This window comes from Petromyzon marinus, chromosome 49 (genome assembly GCF_048934315.1).
Source record: "Petromyzon marinus isolate PM22_M1 ecotype Great Lakes invasive population chromosome 49, UKy_Petmar_22M1.pri1.0, whole genome shotgun sequence".
NCBI classification, from domain to species: domain Eukaryota; kingdom Metazoa; phylum Chordata; class Hyperoartia; order Petromyzontiformes; family Petromyzontidae; genus Petromyzon; species Petromyzon marinus.
Genome location: NC_133715.1, coordinates 10,188,722 through 10,198,596, shown reverse-complemented (window position 1 = coordinate 10,198,596; position 9,875 = coordinate 10,188,722).

Genomic DNA, 9,875 nt, shown 5'->3' with positions numbered 1-9,875 from the left:
GAGTTCAATTATTTACCCAGATCGCTGGTAGACTGCGACGTGGCACGTGACTTGAAGCTCCAACCATCGTGGAAGGCATCCTGGATGTGGTGTGCCGGGGTGCAGAACTATTCCTGGGTCACTGACCCAGACAGATCCAGCTGAAATTACGCACTGACAAGACAAACAAAATAATTTGTTGCTCCAGGGAGGCTTAAACTGCGTCTCAAGAGGGTCTTAGCTGCATTTGGATATTACGCTAATTCCATTTGTGAGTGTTTGGAATTCTGGAGGAAATGGGAACTTCCGGAGAGAGCCACCACGCATACAAGGGAGTGACACGTGGCACTGTCACGCCTACAAGACCTGGCAAGCCCTGGTGCTGGTTAAACCATCCAAGTACTAACTAGTATCGATCCTGCTTAGTGTCCGAATTCCGGTGAGATCAGGCATATTTATAGCACAGTAGTATGCAATGACCTATATGATATGCGATATTTTGTTTGGTGAATCAATATGCGTTTTACACACGAGGAGTGCGCTCACATTTTTCAAATGTATCTGAAAAATGTGAACATCAGGCCTGGATAAGACATTTCGGACGATCACAACAAGAAGATTTGTTGCAGATGTATCCACACACCGCAGGGGACGTTGTATCGGTGATATCATTTCTGTGTTTTCCCACCAAAGAGCGTGCCACGTGATATCAGGTGACGCCACTTTCCTGATGACGGCGACTCGTTAATATGCGACAATGTAAATGATTCTAACACCTGGAACAAGATCCCAAATTTACGAATATAATGAACAAAAAATTATAATTACAAAACTGGGCACCGACGCAGATGTGTGGGCCATATTCTTTTGTTAAAATAGAAATTGTCCGACTACTGCTGCTGCTGCTGCTGGTCGCGTCTGAACTTGCCGCCTGGCGGTCTGCAACGAGCGGCTGGCAGAGCAGGTGTTGACCACGAGATTTTAACTCACCCACAGTGCTTGAAGGGGCAACCCCAACATTCCCTGATTTTTTTTTATCAACCACATTTTATGAGCATGCATTTTAAGCCGAAGGCTGCGGCGAATACAAACAGCTGATCCATCGGACGTGCGTAAAAACTTTACCGCGGTTCACGCGTGCGTCTGTCCGTGTTGGATGTTGGGCTGCGTCGTGATAGCTCTCATCCACAGATGCCGGTAATGGGTCTCGTATGCAATTTAAAACTCAGTGGAGGTGTCTGATACAACATATGTCTCGGAAATAACCTCGAAAGGCCACTGCAAAGCAACACATTTGATCCTCAATCGATGCTCATTTCTCATAAACGGACAAGTCCAAGCCTGCATTTCCCCACGTACCCCTTGTGAACTCATTGCCTTTCGTACAAGCTACACAATGCAGCTGTTGCAGTGTTTTTTTGAAGAGCGGTAAATTAAGAGGAAAACCACATTTTCCCCCAGCGACGCGGCCCCGGTACACATGTGCCCTTTCATTACCTGTCGATTTGCCCTTCGGCAACAGGAAACCACTACGCATGAGGGAGTTCATGGGGGTAGTACTCCAGTTGACCTGCCGATACTTTCTCATGCAAACAGGCCTTGCTATTGGTGGCCGAGTAGGAGAACTGCACGTTAATACAAGCACCACATCTCAAACGCTGTCATTGTAAATGTTTGGGATTAAACTATAAACTACAAAAAAATGTATTTACCAGGTAAGGCCCACTGAGCTGTATAGCTCCTTTTCAGAAGCGACCTGGCCACAAATTATAGCTCAACGAAGTGGCTTATCGTGTGGACAGTCACAACAGCCAGCGTTCTCTAAACGCGTGTTGGTAAATGTGGAGGGAAAACCCGGAGGGACACGGAGAAAAATCCACGCCACCACGGGGAAAGAGAGAAATAGACGCAGACTCCAAATACACAGCAGCAGGCATCAGTGGTCGGGATCGAACCCCCGACCACCTGCATACCGGGCGAGGTAGTTAACATCTCGCCACCGTGGCGCGCAGAGGACAAATACAGAGGCGCATTTGTGTACAGTGCTGTATATGCCAATCAAGGTATTGATAGCGTTAGCAAATATCCACATCGAGCCCGCAGTTCCACAATGTTTTGACACAAACTGTAAACGTTTGGTGCCGTGTTGCAACAGGGGGCGTGCCTCGCTTATGCAACCCAAAAGTTGGCATTTTAGAGGCACCGCATTAATCCTCTCGCACACGAATTGTTTAAACGCAAAAAAAATAACCACCGCTCGTGTTGAGTGGCGGAAAAGTGACTTTAGTCGAAGGAACTCCCCCCCCCCCGCTAACTGGTGTCACGAACACGATGAACATGTCCATTGGAGCGGACAAGCTGTGCTCTTTGCCAGATGTCATCTTGTCCCCCACTGTTACTGCCGCTACGACGGAACAGTTTTCGTCCTAGCCCCGCGGAGTCAGAAAGCAAAACAACAGGAGGAGCCACTTCTTCTTCTTCAAAATTCGGTACGAAAAAAACCTCCCCCTCAATACGTCAAGAGCCGCCATGCATTGTGGTGAAGACGAAGACGGTGGTGGTCCTTGATACATAAGACCGTCACGAAGCGGTCACTGTTGGAGCCGCAGGTGGCCCACTCGAAGCTGCATGCCGCGAACGTTCCGGGTCGTGTGTGCACCGCGCCTGCGATGCCACGAAGTCCACCGCCACACGTGGGCACCGTGCGTGACAAGGGGCTCAGACAGAGACACCCGCTTCATCCGCTCCGATGGTGGCTGGTTTAGTGTGTGCGCGTGGAGGGCACACATGCCTTTTTAAACAAACGTATCAGCGCATCCGTGACAGTTTCCGCCTGAGAATATCGCAAAGAATTTGGAATGCGAATTATAATACTTCTTTTTTTTTTAAAAGACAGAGTTGTTCGGATGATTTCCTAGCCGCTGCTGGTAATCCAAACACGTGGTTCACTATTATGTGAGCTCTGTTTTCCTGGCAGATGCAGTACGGGCTATGAGTTTTATAGCAACCAAATTGCTTGGGCAATCACAACCACATGAAGCGCTCTGCGTTTTTTTTTATGCGCACACCAATAATGTAATAAGCTTATACAATGCGGTATGACCGGTTGGGCTGTCAATCAGCACAAAGAGGCATAAAAGGCAAGTCTCAGACAATGCCATCTGAACTGCCTCTCCACTGTGCTGACTCTGTTGGGGCTTTTACAGTTGGCTCGGTTGCAAGTCTGGACCCCCCCCCCCCCGCTCAGCCCCAGACTTCTGGGAGGGGAGAATGGGCTTGGAAGGTAACTTCACACTTTTGCGATGGTCCCTTGCACCTGTGCTGTTTGTGGCACGTCGCAGGTGTGGGGATTGAATTTGAGGGCGCTGTCGCCACACACGCATACACAGTGGGGCTTTTGTCAATCACGGATTCTTAAACCCGGCGATATCAGCCCGAGCTCTCTCCCCAACGCACACGTCTCACGTATTCACATCCGCAATCATCATAATTATTGCCTCGACAGATTCACAATCCATCATCGTCGTCGTCATCATCATCCATCATAATTCTTGCAATGAACGTCATCATCATCATGATTCTTGCCTCTATATAGATGCACAATCATCACCATCACTATGTACTACTCTACACGCCTACAGTCATCACCATTCTCTCATATCATGATCCACACTAATCATCTTAATCATCATCTCCTCTTCAGATCTACAGTCATCATCAACCTTAATCTCGATCCACAATCATCACCCATTATCATCGTAGTGTTCTTCTCTACCGATCCAAAATCATCATCATCATCAAAGTTGTTGATCAACCGACTGATGAACTGAGACCCGTCAACATTGTCTCCGTTGCCCATAGAACCATACGATAAAGGCGCAGCCTTGCAATTGCTTGCTCACGCCACTGTTGGTATGACTCTGGTAGGTACTTTGGCCTTCTCTACCACGTTGACCAGACGTCCTTGAAGCGGTGGGAGTACCCACACTTGACGCCATCACACGCATCCTTCCGAATGACTGACCGCTTGGTGGAGAGGCGCGGGGAGAAACGCTCTTTTTGTTTCACCTGTCACGCCCGGAGATCGAATTGATTCGCTGACCTCTGCATTGCAGTTCCAGTGTGTTCACCATTACACTTGTGGCAGCGTCCTGGTTATTGTATCCGTGGCCACAGTACAGGGTGGTCCACATGTCGTGACCCCTAATTAATGGACCCCTAACATTTTTTTCCTTTGCATGTTAATATCTGTTTTAAATTAACCTTGCTTATTTATCTCAGATAGCTGATAAGAGTTTATATACTATTGAAGAACGGCTTGTAGTGAGCATATGGGCTCATGAAAGATCACAAACAACGAAATCTATGAAAGATGTTGTAAAGGACTTTTGTAAATCTGGAAAGCTGGCCTTTGAGTTCCAGTAAATTTCAAAAATGCAAAGATTTTAGTGTTGCTTTCACAGCGTTAGTCGTTGTTTGCTTAAACAAATGCTGCTTGATAATATTGTTCCGTAAAGTAAATAAATAGGCTGATGGACTTTAACACGTTTCATTTATATGCATATTAATCTCCATGTCAGCGCATTGTGTCTTTGCGTACGATGTTGCTTTTGTCCTGAAATGGAGATCTCATATTGTATGGGGTCTCGTGTGTTCTATGAAGTGCCCTTATTAATAACATGGTCACCCAGAAGAACCTCTTTCACAATTCTGAATCTTCTGATGAGAGCCACTCAGGCAGACTCATCGACTCGCACCTCACTTCAGCTGGAGATGTCCCGTTGAGCTGTAACAGCTCTTTTGCACGGACGCCCAGATCCCAAGACCGTCGGCAGTGGACACCGCCCCAGAGTTTCGTTGCTTAGACAAACGCCGCTGGACAATATTGGGCCTGGAAAGCCAAGGTGTCCGATGGACGAAATCGTGTTTTATTTATCGAGCTATCTATCTAACCGTAGCGAGACTAAAAATAATTATCCCCAGCTGCAACATTGTGGGGTCGTTTGATCAAATCCAAAAACACTGTCAGGCAGAAGTAATACGAATACACTCGGTGTGAATGCAGAATTGAGGATCGCAATAAAAGACTGAGATCAGACGGCCTCCACTTAAACGTCACCCTTGGCATTTCTAAAGAGACAAGCCGGGGTCATCCACGGACGCTTTATGAGCGTGCATTGGTGCTTTAATGGCGTTTTAATGGTTTTCTGTTATTCACAGTGGAGTTGTAAACTATCAGGATCGAAAAATAAGCCGATGCTCGCTCGCCTCTCCCCCACCGCGTTTATTAACCTGTTACAGGTGTTTGAGATGGATCCCATTGGCTGACGCTGGATCTATGAACCTCCATTGAATCCATAGACTACCAGAGGACCTATACACTCAATAGACGGACATAAAACCCAGACTAACATAGCATCTATAGAATAACACATAGATGTAACAGTAAAGTAAACCCAAACAGAATAAACCCAGAGTCTAATTTGCCGATGCATACCACGGTGGACCATTGTTCATCTTTGTCGGTGTGACAGAAGAGGCACTATATTGTTTCACAGCGCGTTATTCTTTTTGCGTCACGTATCCTCGCCACGCAATCCTTGCGTTTGGATCAATACCCCGAATGTGCATTTGCATGGACCTCCGATGAGCACGGTTGGCAACGTAACGGTGCGAAAGATGTTTCAGCGTACTGAGTCGACCTTCATCCAATTTCAACATACCTGCATACATGCATGACGGTCGAGACGAATAACGGAGTGGCAGCCAAACGAGGGAGCAGCGCCGATGGGTAAGACTGCCGATGAGATGGAGCGATTAGGGGCACGTGCTCATCAGCTCGTGGGCACGAGTCAGATTGGTGTTGTTTTTGTTGTTGCAAAGATGACAAGAGTTTGGGCAAGCCTTCATCCGACAGTGACGAAGGCTTCAGAAGCGTGCGTTCAGAGGATTTGGTTGCTGTGCATTTCCACATGATAAGCCACTTCGTTGAGCTATCATTTGTGGCCAGATTGTTTATGAAAAAGAGCGCAGTAGGGCTTTACTTGCTAAAATAAATAAAATTAAACGTTTAAACTAGATTCGAAGCTTTCGTGACTGCAGGAATGACTCTTTGGTTCTTTCGGTAAAGTCACGTAGAAAATAAAATCAAACAATAATACAATACGACGTTTCGGTTGCAACACAAGCAGCCATCATCAGGTAAGAATGCATGTATAAAACACAGACACGAAAACAACATAGGCAGACACACATGCAGAGACACACCGAGCGAGACACAAACCAAGTGTCTGTGTTTTAGCATTCATTCTTACCTAATGATGGCTGCTTGTGTTGCAACCGAAACGTCGTATTCTATTATTATTTTATTTTCTACGTGACTTTGCCGAAAGAAACAAATAATAACACGTTTAATTTAAATTTTGATTTAAAGCTTTCGTGACTGCAGGGATTCATATTCTTGGTTCTTTCGGTAAGATCCAGGTCCGATTCAACACATTACATAAAATCCGTGATCTGGTTCCGTCTGTAAAAGATGTGATTCCGGACATACAGTACCCTGGCGTCTACAAATAAATTGCCTCTGTGGTAGTAGTTACATTGGAGAAACCAAACGACATGTCTCGGATCGCATTCGTGAACACAAAGCAGGCCTAAAACACGGTAGAAACCAACACCTCGGCCGTGGCAGATCACTGTTATTATTCAGTAGGCTCACATGACATTGACTTCTCCAAGACAGAGGTTCTTTGCAAGCCTTCTGGCTACCATGAGAGATTCGTTCATGAGGCTATCCACATATACAAACACAGAGACAATTTCAACCGAGAAGATGGATTCTGGCTTAGCAATCGTTGAAAGGATTTTATAAACCATTTCGGGTCTTAATTGATTGTTCATGCTTACGGTGGCTTTCAGACCGCATCAATTATTTTCGTCTCTCCCCTCCTCTTTTCCGAACATAGATGGACTCGCCATCTGAACAACTGCCAAATCGCTCTCCGTGGTGCTAACGTTAATGAAAAAAAACGCCACTTTTTTCAAATTTTCTTGCTGTGGTTTTCACACCTGCTGATGATTGCTTGTGTTGCAGTCGTGAGAATTTTATTGTTTTATATATATTTTATTGTTTCCCTTCTACGTGACTTTAACCAAGAATACGTTAAGTTTAGTTGAATAGATGATCCCGCACCTCCGATTAGCACGGTTGGCTTACGAATGGTGCCAAACAAGTTCAACGTATGGCGTGTATACATCATGGCTGATGATAACGATGAAGCAAGGCCACCCTTCAATTAACCTACGCGGCCTGAGAGATGTGAGGAGGAGGAGGAGGAGAATAAGGTGGTTAGGATTCGACGCGAGCTTTCGGCTTATCGGCGAAGTAAACAGCTGCTTCCGAATCACCCAAGCGGAAAACACGTGGGCCCACTTGCAGCAAGGTGTGAAGGTGGTTTGCAATGCAGACGCGCCGAGTGGAACGCGCGCACACTCACACGGGAGGGAGAGCATCGCCCGCGATTTGCCTGCGGCTCCGGTTCGAGCAGGGTGCAGGCGCAGACTCGGTGGATTCCACGTGTCACGTCACGGAGTGTGATCACTAATTGCAATCATTCAAAGTGCCGGGCCAACGACGAGAGCAGTTCTCCTCGGGAGACTGCATGGACTGCGCTTCGCTCTGCAGGAAGCACGCGTGAAGGCAATGCAGGGCATCTGCCGAATGTCAGTGAGGGTGACAGCCCCGTCACGTGACGCTGTTTCAAGCTGATGCTGCTGCTTACAAACTCAAGAGTCGATGTCGCACGAACATTGGACGTCTAACAGCGGATGAGACCTGCCTGCGTCCATGGTGCACTCTGCTCACGTTCTCACCAACCATTGTCGAGGTGTCCCTCGATTCACGAACGTCGCTTTCACGCAACTGACGTTGTGGACACACACGCACACGCGCGTCTTCGACAACACTGGGTAGTAAGTGTTATTTCATAATTGCTTATGCCTCAAAAGTACAGAAAATGGCTATTATTCCCCACAAGCTTTGCTTTTGTGACTAGGACAGTGATATTTAGAAATTTGCCTATTTTCTATGAGAAAACGTGGTGTGCGTTTGTGTCATTCCTTCACATAAAGTCCTGGTCACAGAAGCAAAGCTTGTGGGGAATAATAGACATTTTCTCTACTTTTGAGGCATAAGCAATTCGAAAGTAACACTTACTACCCAGGAACAAAACGCGTGTTACATCGTGGTGCGATTAGCGAAATCGAATTTCCGCGCAAACGAAATTTCTCCCGGCGCGCGTCACGGCGATGACGTCACTTCTCGATGACGTGTCGACGTTTCGCGCCGCTGTCAGCAGGCTTCGTCAACTTGATACTCGCTGAGCTGCCAGGCAAGCGCCAACTCCCGCAACAACAACAATCCTTGAAAGTCCACGGCCAAAGTCGTAGCTCTTGCGCGGTTCGCGGTGTGGGTGGTCACTGCCATCTGCAGGCTGCAGCTCGAACTGCAGCGATGTCCCATGGATCGTTCCGCGTGACACTGCGCAAGTTAAACAACAAGACAACACGTTTAGCGAAATGTTCACGTGATCTCCCAACCACCACCCCCCCATGTAACTCTTTTCAACAAATTGTGGCTGCAATGGACTTCTCAACGGCTTAATGGACCCATTGGGTCGACATTTACAGCTGTTGCTGCTGCGTTCGCAGTGCTGCACATGCACAAATAACAACATACAGATAACATCACAAATAATAACATACAGATAATAACACATACAGATAACAACACATACAAATAACAACACATACAAATAACAACACGTATAAAAGGCGACGTTTCGGGCAATGACCCTTCTTCATGTGCAATATAGAAGGGCCATTGCTGCAGCGTTATTTGACGTGTGAAGGAATTTGTATATATTCTATACTTACGTGACTTTACCGAAAGAACCAAAGTGTATTGATTCCTTCAGTCACGAAAGCTTCAAATCAAGATTGAATTTGTGTTCACGCTTACTGACGTGGGACAAGGACCGCACAAGGAGTCATGGGCAGGACTCAAGAACATCCGCAGAAGCAAGCAAATCAGCAGCAAGACCAAACTAAACATGTTAAGAGCACGCGTGTTCAGGACAGCTGTGTATGCATGCGGGACTTGGACATTGAAAGAGGCCGACAGGGATACGATGTTCGTACTCGAACTGTGCTGCTCGGGAAGGAGACTGCGTCTGAGCTGGACCCAAAGCGTGACCAACGTAGAAGTACGATAAATGTTGCACATAGAAGAAGACGACCTGGTGATGATGATGATGCAGACAGTGATGAGAAGGAAACTGGCACGATGTGGACACTCGTGTAGGATGGACAACAACAGGGACATTAAACGTGTTGTCGTCGTTGTAGTTGTAGTTGTTGTAGTTGTTGTTGTAGTTGTTGTTGTAGTTGTTGTCGTTGTTGTTGTAGTTGTTGTAGTTGTTGTTGCTGTTGTTGTAGTTGTGGGTAGAAATGTAAGGAACCGGAGAGGAAGAGCTCACAGAGAATGTCTTCACGACGACACCATCAGAGATTGGTGCCAAGAGAGATGTGGCCATGAGAGATGTGGCCATGAGAGATGTGGCCATGAGAGATGTGGCCATGAGAGATGTGGCCATGAGAGATTGGTGCCATGAGAGATTGGTGCCATGAGAGATGTGGCCATGAGAGATGTGGCCATGAGAGATTGGTGCCATGAGAGATGTGGCCATGAGAGATTGGTGCCATGAGAGATTGGTGCCATGAGAGATGTGGCCATGAGAGATGTGGCCATGAGATATGTGGCCATGAGAGATGTGGCCATGAGAGATTGGTGCCATGAGAGATTGGTGCCATGAGAGATTGGTGCCATGAGAGATGTG